Below are 15,094 nucleotides of genomic sequence, written 5' to 3'. Positions count from 1 at the left end.
CAATACCTGCAGGAATGTGTACAGGCCCTGCCATGTGTGCTGCAGGTGGCCATGAAAGAGAGCAACTTCTGTTCTTGTTCATGCTCAACCACCTACCTAAATCAGAACATTCAGCTCTCTTTCGAAGAGAGCATTGTGAAGACTGTTGAAGCTTTCTTGCCCTTACTGCATAGCTTTAGATTATATATTTCTCCCACAGACTCTCCGGAGTACTTAGCAGTTGTCCCTGCTGAAACTCAAGTGAGATACAAACAGTGTAAAATGTGAAAGTTTCTTTCTACAGCTACTTTTCATAGTAACTGGGTAATATTTGTTAGTACTGTTCAGTCAGCTTTCTGTGGAGTAATCTGTTTGTAAATGTTTCTACGTATTTCTAATGTATATTTCAAGTTTATAGATCCATGTTATTATTATTAGGAAAAAATTCTTCACCGAGAGGGTGGTCAGGCATTGGAACAGGCTGCCCAGGGAGGTGGTGGAGACGCCATCTCTGGAAGTGTTCAAAAAACGTGTGGATGTGGCACTTCAGGACATGGTTTAGGGGACACGGTGGCGCTGGATTAATGGTTGGACTTGATGATCTTGAAGGTCCTTTCCAACCTTAGTGATTCTGTGATTCTGTGATGTGTATTTGGTCAGATCAGGAAGCAATTTGAACCTAAACACACTGGAGTGTGCTAACCCTGCTAGTGTGTTTCTAGCAGCTGCAATTTCTTCAGGTTCTAACAATGGAAACACTTGTCAAGGTTACTCTCTTAAATCCAAGTCCTAATTCCACTTCCTCTGTCACAGTTCATCTTTTCAGAGATCATCTTGCCTCTTGCAACTGCTTTGGTCAGTCTTTCTGGTCACTGTAGACACAGATGCTGCCACAAACATCTGTGCACTGTGCACATCTTCAGGACAAACCTTCAGGACCCACTTTTTTTTCCTTAGATTCACAGAGCTCCAGTCTTAGATTAAAAATAAGATGACTTTCTACAAGCATTCACTCTGAATGACTAGTGTTCTGTTTGTCTCCTGTTTAGAAATTTCTTGATCTTCAGTCAACTTCCTTGTCTTTATAGCCCTCAGCTATGCAAAATGTAAGGACTCAAGAGGTCCCAAGAGAAAACATCTGTTTATGCCTCCCAACTTAAAAGCTTTTTCACTTTCAAGCCTTTAGAAAAGGAAAATGCAAAACACAGGCTGGGAACCTTGAGTTTGCAGACATAATGTTTTTAGAGACTGAAGAGGCTTTCTCTTTGTAGGGCACTCTAGAGAAGACCTAAGTATCAGCCATGTTTCTGAAACTCTTTGTCTATTAAGACTTTGATTTAAAGTAGTTTCTTGAGATTTTGGCAAGCAATGGGCAGAAGTACTTTTCAAGGATAATACGTTAAATCAGTCTACATCTTGGTAGCTTCCTCCGTCATCACTCCAAAACAAAGGTCTTGCTGATTAGCACTCACTAGGTGGGTAAGTTCAAAACACTTGACATTATACTCAAATATCTAGGAACTTTGACAAAAAGTGTAGAAGACTGCAGAAGAGGTTTGTTTTGTTCATGTGACCAAACGCAGTAACCATGTCTACTGCAGCCTTTAGAAAGAGTGAACAAACAAAAACTGAGTTGCTTTGTTTATAGTAGAAGACTGTCAACCACTTGACAATTTGGTAACATTTGAAGACTTGCCAAACAGTTTCTTCTGGGATTCTGATATGTTAGTAGCACAAAGCTATTGTTGTACGACTCTCTGGGCCTCTCGGGATGATACCATAGCACATGCATTGATGTTTGCTGGATGTCTCTTGATTCCTGAACAAAATGTATCCTGCAATGAGAAGTAATCCTTTGAAGGAAGAGATGTTTAGCACCTGAACAGTGAGGTTGTAATTTTGATAAGGATAGCTACTTGATACATTTTCTGTCCAAGGGGCCTCTCCTCTGAAAAATAGTAAATCTACTGTATATGCTATGTTCTCTTGCCCTCAGTCTCCCAAATCCCACACAGGCAACTTTCTGCAGACTCCATTTAGGAATGTAAATTATAAAGTTAATGCATATGCAAAATATAAAAGAATAGAAAATTTAGGGTGGATGTTCATATTTATCCTGCTTTCCAGCTATGTTCTGGGAAGTGCCCAGTAAAAGGACTTTATTTGGAAATCGCATCCCACACAAAAATTTCCACACAGAAGTGGATGCAAGAAAGAAAAATGAACCCGGATTTTAAAGTAAAACAAATGTTGAAAATTAAACTGCCTACATCTTTATTGCAGTGGGGGCTTGGGGGGGACATGTATGCAAATTTCTGCTTTCAATACTGTAAGCTTCAATTTTTATTCTATGTGGGCATCATAAGATGAATATGTGCTTAACTCCTGTAAGTGTAAATGAAATTACAGCTTTTAATATAATTAGTATTTGTCTCTGGCTAGATGTAATTGAAACCAGAAGGTTTATGCATGTGAAGTCTCAAAGTAGTAAAATGTAAGAGAGGCTAGAATTGGAAGAGGAAACTTCCGCAGCAAAATTTACTCATCCTTTAAGTATTTTTCTTAGTGGATTGCACCATAAATTAATTTGATTGTCCAGAATGAGAGATTTGCACAGACATTTTGTGTCCAGGGTTTTTTACTAAGTTGAAGTGCTCAACTAAACTAAAATTTTATGTTAGACCAGATAGAGGCAAAGTAAGCAGTTTGGGAAATGTTGATGCAAATTTGTATTTTGCCTCATAGACATTTAAAGATACTCCACACTTGGGAAGGGTTGGCTTTAAAAGTTAACATAGCATATCCATTTTTATCTGATGTTTCTTTAAATGCTGCACTTACCACCCAATGGAGGTTCATAACTTGCATTAAGGCATTCACAAACAAGCCAGCATGCTTCATGATCACTCTAAATCCTGGAATCTGTTGCAAATGTTCAGCTGCTAAATGCAAATAAAGATTTCTTCAGTGGTTCCCTTCCCCAGCACCACACATGTTGATCAGTGTCATCAAAACAAGCAGGGAGAGAAGAAAATGACCTGGTCAGATTCTACATGAAAAGAGAGCTAATAAAATTCAGCATATGAACATTGGTCTCCAGCTTAGTAACGTCAGGTTAAATCAAATCTAATTTAGTGTTTAGATATCAAGTTTTCTGCTTCTGAGAGGAGAATTCTAGAGCCACAGAGATCTTTCACTAAAACGAGGAAATTTAACACTGTCCCGGGGACAAAATCAGAACTTTCATTAAGTATGTGGAATTCTGTGCAGAGAAGATTATGCAATATGGATATTTATGTGCAAGAAAAAATAGTCTTTTTTTTTTTTTCTGTTTACCTCTGACTGCTTTCAATTATGGTTTCATGCACGCAGCCAGCTTGTTGGTTCCTGGAGTTACCATGAGTCATAAACAAATCACATAAATGGTTTAAAAGAAACCCAGTCCCACCCCTGCAATGTGGCAACAGTAATGGCAGGTACTTTAGACTTGTCAGTAGCTTTTTTTTACTAACTATGTTGTAAAAATTACGTGAGTTGCTGGTGAATGGCTTGCTTTGTTCTCCTGAGATGGAGCATGCTTATACATATGTATGCTTTTTACGCATTGCTGCAGGCATGATTTCCGTGAATCTCTGTAATTGCTACAGGAACGGTAGGTTCTTGGAGAAGGGACACACATTCTTTGGTGACATGCGATTGCAGGGCATGTAAAGAAGTTGGGGAAACTTCCAGGGATAGCGGGGAAGGGGGGTGGGAATCATTTGAGGATGCTGGAGAACTTGCATCCAGATTGCCCTAAGTAGAAGCAAAGACAATTAAAACAGAAGAATAAATCTTAAGAATCAGTTCAGAGGTTTAGGGCTTAATTTGTTCTGAAGATTTTAGCTACTGAACTGGACTCCCTAAAGTTTTTTAACACCGGTTCAAAATTTATACAGACTAAGTGTCGTCGATGGCTATCATGGTTTTGTCCATTTGCTTTGCAATACTGGGGCCTGGTTTCTCTAGAGCACATGGTGCAAAAAGAACTCTGTGTATGTTATGAAGGCTTTTGTGTGTCACATTTGTTCAGATGCTTTGCTTCCTACCTTTATAGTATTTGCCACTTCTAAGATTTGCTTGGGAATGGAAGCGGTAATTATCAGCTGGCATAACCCCCGCTGGGCACTCCTGGAGAGTGCAGTTTTCTGTTTGTGCCATGACATTGTTGGCATGCTATAGAATTTCCTTACATTTTCTCCTGGGATAGAGGTTTCCACTACTTCTCACTTTTTGTTCGAGATCTGCATTCTTGTTCAAAGCAGCCTAGCTCCGGATGGAAGGATTCACTTATTTCTGTATCTTGCCAACTCCCCTAAAAGTCAGCAGACTAACAGAAGGTGATTTTTTTTCTCCTTACAGATAATCTTGAATGTATTTTTCTTGAGCATCTTGTACAAGACAATTTGTAAACCGGGAGGAGAAAATTACACCACTTTATGTGATTTTTTTTGCATACAGCCTTATTCCACATTGGCAAATACTATTTTTTCAGTTGTTCTTTCCATTATAATTTTGAGCGTGTTGTTTTTTAACAGGATACATCTCTGTTTATTTTCTCTAATTAACAGTTTTGGATGTGAAACGTGACTAGATTTGCCAAAATTACAATCCAGTGAACCAAGACTAGTTTAGGGGGAAAAAGGTGCGAGTCAGTATTTTGCAGTGCGGACTCCATTCTGACCAAATTTTGCTTTGTCTTTTGGAAGATTCTTGGATAGCAAAACCTTAGGGTTCAAGCCCAGATGAACCCAGGCAGGAGAGCGGGAAGCAGACCGCTGTGTCAAACAGCGTCCCTCAGCTTTGCGTCACTAGCTGTCGCTACCCTGCATAACAGCCGCCAGTTTTCTATATGGGGGATTTGTCTCTGCAACAGGCGAGTTGCGGTTTTGTTTTTTCGTCTTTAGTTCTAACTAATGTCTTTCAACTAGGAGTGCTGTTCTGAAAACAAAGTAAGATTTAAGTATGTATTAATTTTGTCTTGGAAGCCGCTCTGATGGGTATCCAAGAGCAGTACTTCTGACCACAGTGTGATGCATTACGAAAGAAACAGGATGTAAGCATGCCAGAGTTTTACAAAGCACCCTTCTTCTTTTAAAAATGGGAATGTCTTAATGTGTTGAAGTATATCCAGTGTCAATTAAACTACAAAGGAATAACCATCCCTTTGCAGACTAATTAGACTCCCTGCTTTTGCCTGTTTGGAGTCAACAGATACTGTGTACTGCTTCCTTGGCAAAACCAGGAGCCGTGCAGGGAAGAGGATCAGACAGAGCTTTGACTTTCCTATTTTCCTAATGGATCTGAACTTCTAAAGGGAGAGGTCTGCATTTTTACATTTAACTTTGATACTTACTTTATGAACCATCCGTAACATGGAACTGGCGCCAGAGGGAAAAAAATCTAGCCTTTACTTTGATTCAGTGATGGATTTCTGTTATACTGTTTAGAGATTTAATTTTTATTTTATTTTACTAGTAAATTCTGATGAGTGTCATTCAACTATTGGCCCTTCTACTAAGCACGTTTTCTATTTTCTATAGCACAAGCTCAATAAAACTGATAAATTTCAAGAGAAGTTGCTACTGAGGGGAACCAAATCATAAAAGGTTCAACAATCAAGTGCTTCTTACTTCATCTAATACAATTTATTAATCATAAAATTTATTAATGAAAAAGTTCTAATAAATTTTACTGTCTTCACAACAGAACTTGCCATTGATGTACAAAAGATTAAATTAATCCGCCTCAGAACATAGGGATCACCACTGTGTCTGTTCCTCGGTCATCCATAAGGAACATACGTGTTGGAAAGGGGCTTCTGGCTTCCCCAACCAATCTCTGCTTTTCTGCAAAGAATAGCCGGCAGGAAAAGTAAAAGCTATTCATAAATTTTTAAACGACGATCCTGAAACGCACAACGAGAATGTGCTATTGCAAACGGTATTTTCAGCACAAATTCTGCTCTTCAGAGCTATATTTCCTTAGGATCCCTCCTGGCACGCTCGCGGCAGGCGTGCTGGTGCGAGAGGGGCGGTGGCTGGGGCAGAGACTGTCACCGCTCGGACCGTTCCCTCTGTGACTAAGCAGACTGGGGGCTGTAACGAAGCAGGGTTTTTTTAATGAAACTGCACCCATTTTCCGTGTCTGGTTGGAGCCGGTATCCAGCGCTGTGCTACATTACTCCAGCGCACGATCTCATCTGCCTTCTCTGTTTTAATCCCCTCTTCCAGTGTTTTTCTGCTTTTTTTCCCTGTAGTTCTGCCAAACTTGAAGAAACATTTGTGTTCTAATATGTATATTGTATAAATGCAGGACCTTTGATCCTGAAGTGTGCTAATGCAATAATTTAGATCTAAGTGACGCCAGTGGTGGAGAAGGGGAACAACTGGGAAACAACGGATTCTGTCCAATTAATTTGAGGGCAGGCTATCTGGGTAAATTCTGCTTTCCATAACCCGTGACGGGTTCTAAATCTTACAGAAGATTTAAGGACAGTTTTAGCTGTGCTTTTGGCCTGGTGATCACAACTCCTAGACTGAGAACAACTGGACAAGATGTTACAAATTAAGGCTCTGTACTACCATACACTGTGGAAATGACCACAATGAAAAACAGACACATGGCATGTAAGCAAGTAAATGAGTAGAATGGGAATGATCGTATTACCCCAGTGAAATAAGGAATTTCTGAATATATCTTTCTAACATTCTAGAATGTCAGTATTAAAATTACATCTTTTTAACACACCAATTCTGGACAGATACACAGGAGCATTATCTAAGGGTGACCACAGGTAGTGTAACAGCTCTTTTCAAACATACCGAATAAGCGGGATCTTTAGGAGAAACAGCTATAGTGAAATGCGTAGTGACGTGTCATAAGGTTGGACTGTGTTAAACTTACTGCATGTACAGAAAAGGATAAACTGTAAGGACATGGTGTGAATTCTTCTGCTGAAGGAGCACAGTCCCCCTACAGAAGTATGGGGCTGCGTGGAATTTACGGCACATTTTCACGGATCAAGAATTAAAGCTCCATTTTTGTCACTGTTTCTATTTCCACCTCTTCCTATACCCAGGTGGGCAGGGTTAATAATTCCATCTATGACAATACAATACAGTATAGAATAAATCTTTGGAATCATCATATCCCATTCTGAAATGCCCATAGAGATGCAAAGCCTTGGCCTTTCATTGATATGTACTATTTGAAACCTCTCTGTTTTCAAAATACCAGAGAGGTGCCCGTTCAGTTTAAATTACCCATCTGCCTGGGTGGAGAGCTGTTCCAGGCAGCCACTTCCATATGCCCCTGTGGTTCTCAGAACAAGGTGGGGAACCTTCAGCTATGTGTGGTCTGTGAGAACTGTAGTTGTAAGTAAGTGTAGGAAATTTGGGGAAAGCGATCTATTTATAAACTCTGGTGTCTTCATAGTTACTAATCCAACATCGTCCATTCCAAAGGCAGCCTCCTGGTTTGACATTAATATTCCTCATCTCAGTGATAGTTTTGATGACAGTGATAGCTTTCTGCAGATAACTCGGTATAGTTGAAAACCAAGTGGTATTCTCTGACCTCTCTCTTGAGTTGTTATTTCACCAGAACTGTTGATGTTGTCTTACATCATAATCTTGCATAAGTGTGCGTGGACAAAAAAAAATCAACCAAGTAAATGAGAACCTGATCCTTCAAGTATTTCTCTGTAGATGACTTGAAGTAGATGAATGACTCTGTTTGTACACACAAACACATTTTCCCTGTTTAGTATCTAATATAATAGTGCTATCATTTATGAAAAATGATTAGCTGAGTACCTGTCATGTGAATTTAAATCCTGTTTCCTTGCTGCTTATCAGAAAGCTAGAGGCGATACGCCGTTTCTGGTGTTTTGTTCCCAGAGGAGACAGAAGTGCTATAGCTGCGGCACATGTAAACCTGGCAGATGCTGGAGACAGGGAGGGGGAAGGAAGTACATTAAGTGCTTAAAGTTGGGTAGTGTAAATATCCTTTTCCCGCTCCCCATGCAGTTGAAATCCCGAATATTTGAACCAACTGATAAAGCCAAGAGGGAGCTCTTTGTTCCCATGCGCAAAGCAAGGACATGTTTTTGTAGGCTGTTTAACTTCAAGTGAGGAGCGTTATTGCAGCCGAAGTAGCCACATCGAAGTTGCCTCAAATACTGCGAAGAGCAAAATCGGAGCAGCTTGGGTGTCGGCGTAGCTGGTTATCCCAGCTGGCCTGAGGTTAGGAGTGCTAGTACAGCAGCTGTGTTGGGATGCTCCGCCACTGTGGATGGTTGCAACAAGTGGTTTATGGTGCTTTCTGGACGTGGGTTTATTAAAATATTGGTCTCTGTACATTACAGAGTAGTCAGATTATGCTTAAATCATTAAATTAGACTGTTGAAGAGGTTCCTCTGAACAGTGAAGTAACAGTGTCCTCAGTTACTCCTTTGTCTGTCAAGTTAAGCATTTTGGGGATGCCCTTTACTAGGGAAGAGCTTACTTTAGGAATATTATTTCTAATGCATTAAATCTGCATTTTCTACTAGTGCAGAAACTTTAGTCACTGATCATGCTCTAATTTTTGCCTCAGATCAAAATGCCTTTGAAGACCTCTTTTACTACTATACAATAATCGTTCAGTTTTGAAACTGATGTGCACTGAAACTCATTTGGAGCCTTAGCAAATCCAATCATTGCCCAAATGTTTTCCGTTTTTCAAAGGGTACCTGCAAAAACCGTACTAACAAATCGGGTATAGAGAAGTATTGGGCATCAGCTATACTTCAGTAGTATATTGCTTTAACAGAAATGTAAAAAGCTTTTCCTTTTTATATTTAGGTACTTTTAAAGTAAGGTTTTCACATGAATTGCCTACACTTCACATAGGGTGCTTTTAAAAGAAGTGTGTCTTGGGGGAAGATCATGAGCTTTCATGCTTCAATACCAATGCAAAATGTGCTAAAGCAGTAATTATAATAAATGTATTTTCCTTATCATATAGATACACTACAGCTAAATGCAATTTTCAAACACCGTGCAGCTGCAATTCCACACGAATTCACTGAAGCCAAGTGAGCCATTGCAGCAAAATTCATGCAGTGTGTTCCCACGACAAGCTGCACTGTGTTTTCCTCGCTGACTTCCAGTTTGCATTGCTACATACAGGTAGAGAAGGTTATCCACCAAAGCGAACTTGATCCTAGGGAGGTGAACTTTCCTAACGTACTTTTCTAATCTTCGGTTCTGGGTAATAATTGTTCGCTGTCAGCCGTTAAGCTTAATTCTGGAAACTTTGCCAAAGCTGTACCCAGTCTGCAGAAGGTACCTGAATACCTGTTCGGTAGAGAAAGTAGTTGATTACAGTGCAAAGGATTTTTTTTTTTTTTTTTTAAAGTGAGGAAAAAATTAACTGTACTTAAAATTTCACTGTTACCTGAAGAAGTAAGGAAGATAAAGGATTTTACCACCAAAAATTGAAGGAACTGCCTACACCTCTGCTAGGAGTTGTGGTTCTCAGGTGCACTTAGCTCACCTCCCGTTAAGGCTGCGCAAACACGTGCTTTACTTTCCAGGGAAGCCTGACTTAGTTGCGCAGCGTTGCTCTGTTAGCCTTTGTCTGGTGTCCTTTGAACCGAAACTGAATTTAACTGTCCTTGCCTGGACTGCAGCCTGCTCTTTACGACGAGTACATTAGTGTTACAATTACTTGTTCTAGAGAAGAAAAATAACATGTCAATTTTCGAGGGACCCGCAAAAAGCAGTAAACGCAAGTAGTTTCATTAACGGCAGTGCTCTGACATGAAAGAACTGTAAACAATAACTGGAAATAGTAGATTAGGCATGAAAAATAAGTCCTTCCTTAAAATTGACTCTGCTGCTCCTTAAGTCTCTTCCTACTGTGGGACTGCCTGTTAGAATCTGTTTAATTAAATCTCGGTGCTGAGGGCTGTAACAATTATAGCCTTGTTAATGACAGACAATAACAAAGCTTCCTCCTTCAGTATCCGCATTTTATACACAGTTTCCCAGACTTTAATATTGGGAGGAACAGTGTATCTCTGTTGTCCTGACTCTGGTTTTTATTGAAGAGTTGCTACATCAAACCTGGTAATTCTGCAGCTGCTTTGGGTATCTAAGTAGGTAGTATTTGGTAATACCTTTCAGTGACACCTTAGGGACGGATCTGTATGATTTTTGGTTTGGTACAGCTATGTAGGGAGTTACACCGATACAGTGCCTTTTGGGAGCATCAATATGGTTTTTTACTAGCGTGGTTTAGTCTTCCCTCCAGATGGAGGTACATTATTTCAGTATAGGTCAGTGCTGGGCTGTGATTGCACCACTTGTCTCAGTTGGTGAAGTGCAACGATTTCTCTGTGCATAGAAGGCCTATATCCTTTTCTCTTTTTTAGGGTGTATTCTTTACCTCTGGAATAATCCTTGTATTTAATCTATTTTTTAATCAAATCTTAACGCATAATACTGTGTAAAATTTTTAATTTTAAACTGCCAAATTAATGAACAGGTATAGATTGATAGTTGCACCTAGGCAAAATAAATGTCTGTACAACAAAGCAAAGTAGTAAATGAAAAACAAGATGTGCACAGGGATCCTGTGTGTCCAGTGGAATGCAAAGAAATAAACAAAATAATTAAAGCATCGTGCTGCCCTCCATAAACTATTTTTCTAATGGAAGCCTGGCAGTACGTGCCCGTATGAAGCAGACTACACCAGGCATTCTCAGTAGTGGAAAAAATTGCGAGTCACTTTAAAATAGTATAGCCAATTAGTGAGCACTACAGCCACCTGCAAGCTCTTCCAAAGGAAATTCCAATTCTTAAAAAGAGTTCCAGCAAAAGGACAGCATGAGTCAAGACAAATTAATGAGAAGGAGCGCTGTGTGTGCTCTGCCTGCCCATTTCCACCTACTGTAAAAAACTTGGTTATGTCTACATATGCTAAGTTTCTTTCCCGTCTCTTAAAATGTGCTCCACAAAGGATTAAACCATGTATAAAAATATTTCTTATTTCTTGTGTGCAGCAGGGAAAGGAACAGAGATGGCAGAAGCATTGACTTGGAGCAATTAGGAGCAAAAAAGTCAAGGAAGCCTTCAAATGCGGACAGGAGAATGATAGCTACTCACAGGACAAAAGTTGTGTTTGGCATAGCATCTATTGAAAAGTGAAATACTGTCACCTTTATGAACTTGTTGCTGGAGTGATGAAATGCACATTATAAATTGTTTCATGTGGCTCTGTAATGTCTGTAAATGAAAAATGGCCCATCACCTAGAGCCATTTTAAGGGAGCATTAAAAACTGACATTCTAATTCTGAAAGCTGATGGGTTGGCAATTTTTTTTTTTTTTTTTTTAATTTTATGAACAGAGAAGTAAATCGATTTTCGGAAAGGTGGCCTTTTCTAGCTGTGGGCTGTAATGCAGCCAGTCAAACAACAATTTGCTACCCCGTTCACAAACTGAAATCGTAGCTTAATTGATGAGTATTCTGTCAGATATAAATGCCAAGTGCAAATCGGTGATTCTGACCCTGACTTGCTCTGACAAGTTCAGCATTCAGTACCTATCAAGAAAAAAATCAAGTTTATTCTGGCGTATTCTCCCAGCATCTTTTAACTTCAGTGATAGTTACATTTCCAGCACAGAGGACTATTTCTTTTACAAGGTCATACTCCTCAAAAATGCCACAAAGACGAGCCTCCATATCTTGTCCTTGCAATATTCCACTCATTTCATTAGCCGTATATCTGCTCAGCGGACAAATGTGCATGTGTGGTCTCTAAAGAGTTTACACGTTGGCCCCACCGTCCTTCAGCTGGAACCCTGACTATTCACAGGCTTCTGCTTTGCATAATGGAAACCAGAGATATTTCCCAGCTATATCATTAATATATTTCCAGTCAAAGTTGGAGGGAGGTTTCTTACTGATGTGCCTGGTAAAAGACAAGATAGAAATGCTCACAGATACAGCACTCGGATGTATTCTGTAGCTCATACCAAGGCAAGGTTTGTGTTGTAAACGTTGGGTCCTGATGACAAATACATGCAAGAGCATCCAGATAGAAGGCAGAATCTTACCTCACAACAGAGAAAATAGGAGCATAGTTTCCTACAGTGACAGGACAAAGTCAAGTAAATTTTCTGTTACCACGTGTTAATTTATTTGTCATTCTGACAAAATACAAAAGGACTTTGGGAGGATGTCCAAGACTTCTAGAAGCTCTCCTGCGAGTAGACTAGCCTGAAGTGACAGCCAAGAAAATTAATCTGGAGAGGGAGACAATACCAAAGTTTTAGCCTAGAATGAAGGGTAATACAGACCTTCTTTCAAAAGCCAGAGCTCTAATCTCTTAAACCACGCATGGAAGATTATATGCACATGGCTGTCATCCCATTTCCTCTGGACAGACCTGCAGAGAGCAAGGATAGTGTCCCATTAATGCTTTCAGATCTTGGGGGAGGAAAAATAATCGTTCTGAACTGTTGGATCATACAGACGCGTGTGTATAAGAAAGGTCTTCTGATCTCCAAAGAGTGCCTAGTGCTGTGATTTTTCTTGAGGGCCCTGTGGCTGGAAGGCAGAGAAGGAAGCAGCTTACCTTCTCGTCTTTGCCAAGGCTGTCTCAGCCCAGAAAACCCTGCAGAAGAAAGAGAAGATTGCACCGTTCCTAAAAGCAAGCAAGCTTAGCAAGGGAGAAGGTCACAACACAAGAGTGAAAGAGCACAAACGGGATACTGGGAGCACTGTGAGGAAAGCAGGGAGTAGGTAAATAATAAAAATAAAGTAGTTTTCACAGACACCCAAGGGGAGAAGTGCAGTGCTCAGTGCTGTACCGAAAGCTGCTGGAAATTGCTGGACTAGAAATCGGCCCTTAAGTAAAGGTCTTGCCATTCAAAGACAAGAGCAGGCAACAGAGGAAATCTCTTTTCAAATGCTTTGATTTTTGTCTGATTTATGTAGAAAATCTAAAGACTTCTCTTTTGAGTCATCTGGGTCTAGTTTGTGTTCTGAGCATGCCAGTATTAGGTAGAAGGTCTTTTTGGGGTGTTCAGTACATTCGCTGCCAGGGAGAAGTGCAGGCAGATCCACTACAAAAGTTTGGGCTGCCTTAAGAACCCATCATAGAGTTCAACAGCCAAAATCTTAAAGGCCTTGTGCAGCTTTCAGTAAATGTGGCAGGATTACCACATGCAGTTAAAAACCTACAGCCAACATGTTACGAAGCTGCTTGGTAGAGAGAATGATTAAGTGATATTTGTTCCAACTGAAGGAGGAACTCAGATTCAGTATCAAAAGGAGAGGTGAAGATTTAAGCCCTGTCGCAGCCCCCGCCTGATGGCGTTGCAGCAGCAGGCGTCGGCCAGGGAGGTGGATGGAATCCCACCGAGGGTGGGGTGGGATCTCACTTGGCATCTAGTGAGCTGGTGCTGTGCTAAGGCTGAAACAAGTGGGTATGAGCACGAGAGGACAACTCGGGAAACCAGAATCCTAGGAGCAGAGTATGGAAAGGAGTCAGGATATCCCAGTCTGGACTATGCATTACTTCTTTTGGGGAATAACCCTCCTGAAGGCTGAGACTTCATTCACCAGGAGCAATAAGCTTTGAGAGGGCAGAGGGGAAGGGAGACTGGACCAGGCGGGGAGAGCATTCGTACCTTGGGTTCTGACACTGTGTAATGGGAAATTAAGACCAAAGGATGACTGCCAAAGCCATTGCGGAGATAGGTACGTTATTGATTGTCTCCATAAACGTATTGTTGGCTTATTGTTATACTTTCCAAAAATAAAAGCCGGATTCCTTCTCCTCTTCAAATTTTCTTTGTTTAGATGCCAGTATCATTCTTAAGGGAGAAAGGAAACACAACAATTGTGTGGGGTCTGTTTCCATCCTTTGCTAGCTGCGATTGGATTAAATTGTAGTCTATTCTCTTTTTTAGTAATTTTATAAAAGGAAGAGTAGAAGTAGATGACAAACTAACAAATATTATAAACGGTCATGGCAACCATTACAAAAAGGTTTTCCTTCACTCATTTGATGGCCGTTTGAGGAAAGTCTAGGCCCTTTATGTCTGTGCACACAGCATAAACTGCCTTCAGCTACTGAAAAGATCTTGTGAAGACACACTGGCAACCTTTTGACTATCAACTAAGCCGATGTGCAAAATGGGAAGTAATTTTAGACTAGTTTCTTCTGGAGTAGAAAGAGCTCTGTGACTCTAAGAACAAACTCTGCTGGAGTTTACCTCAGTCTCCCCTTGTAGATGTGTAACGTACTCCAAGTTTTTCTCAAGTGTGGTTGTGTGTATATCATAATAAGGGTGTACACATAAAACTTGTGAATCGCTGGTTTACAGTCATTCTGATTAGATTAAGCCTAAAATATGTTTGCACTGGGAAATTGCAGTTTCCTATCTTAAAGCTTATAACAGGATATGTCAAGAGTTATATATCAAGTTCTTTGGTACTGAATTTAATTATTCACTTCATGTCTCACCATCTTATATTTAAAGTGCCATACCAGTTAAAAATGCTTCTCATTATTTTGAGAAACAGCCAATAAACATTATATTGCCTGTTGCATAATAGGAATTCAGGGGTTTTTATACATATATATAAAAATGTAACTGGCTTTTCATGAAAATAAGCCTCAGTTTGCAGGGAGGAAGATTTTGCATGTGTTGTCTCAGTATGTGAAACTCAAGTTGTTTATCAATGATATTCACACAGGTAACAAAATCAGCGGTGAGTTAGCCCCTCCTGGAATTTCTACTTAATAGTGTTAGTTAAGGTCACAACTGTACCTGAAACTTTTTGAAAAACAAATAGGCTTATTTGGAAATAAGGAGGAGCATTCTTGCATGTGAGAAGTAACTACAGCGGGCCACGACACAGTAGTAATGGAGGCACAGCCGGGGTAAGAGGGAAGAAGTTATTTGCAATGGCTTATAAATACCAGAAGGAGTCTCCAACACAGCTGCGGGCAAAACAGTGTCAAATTTATTTATTGCTAGTTAACATAGAATTTTAATCATTGATTCAGAAAAAGA

The sequence above is a fragment of the Phaethon lepturus genome, unplaced genomic scaffold, assembly GCF_000687285.1.
Source record: "Phaethon lepturus isolate BGI_N335 unplaced genomic scaffold, ASM68728v1 scaffold24649, whole genome shotgun sequence".
Lineage (NCBI taxonomy): Eukaryota > Metazoa > Chordata > Aves > Phaethontiformes > Phaethontidae > Phaethon > Phaethon lepturus.
Note: the sequence above shows the minus strand (reverse complement) of the source record.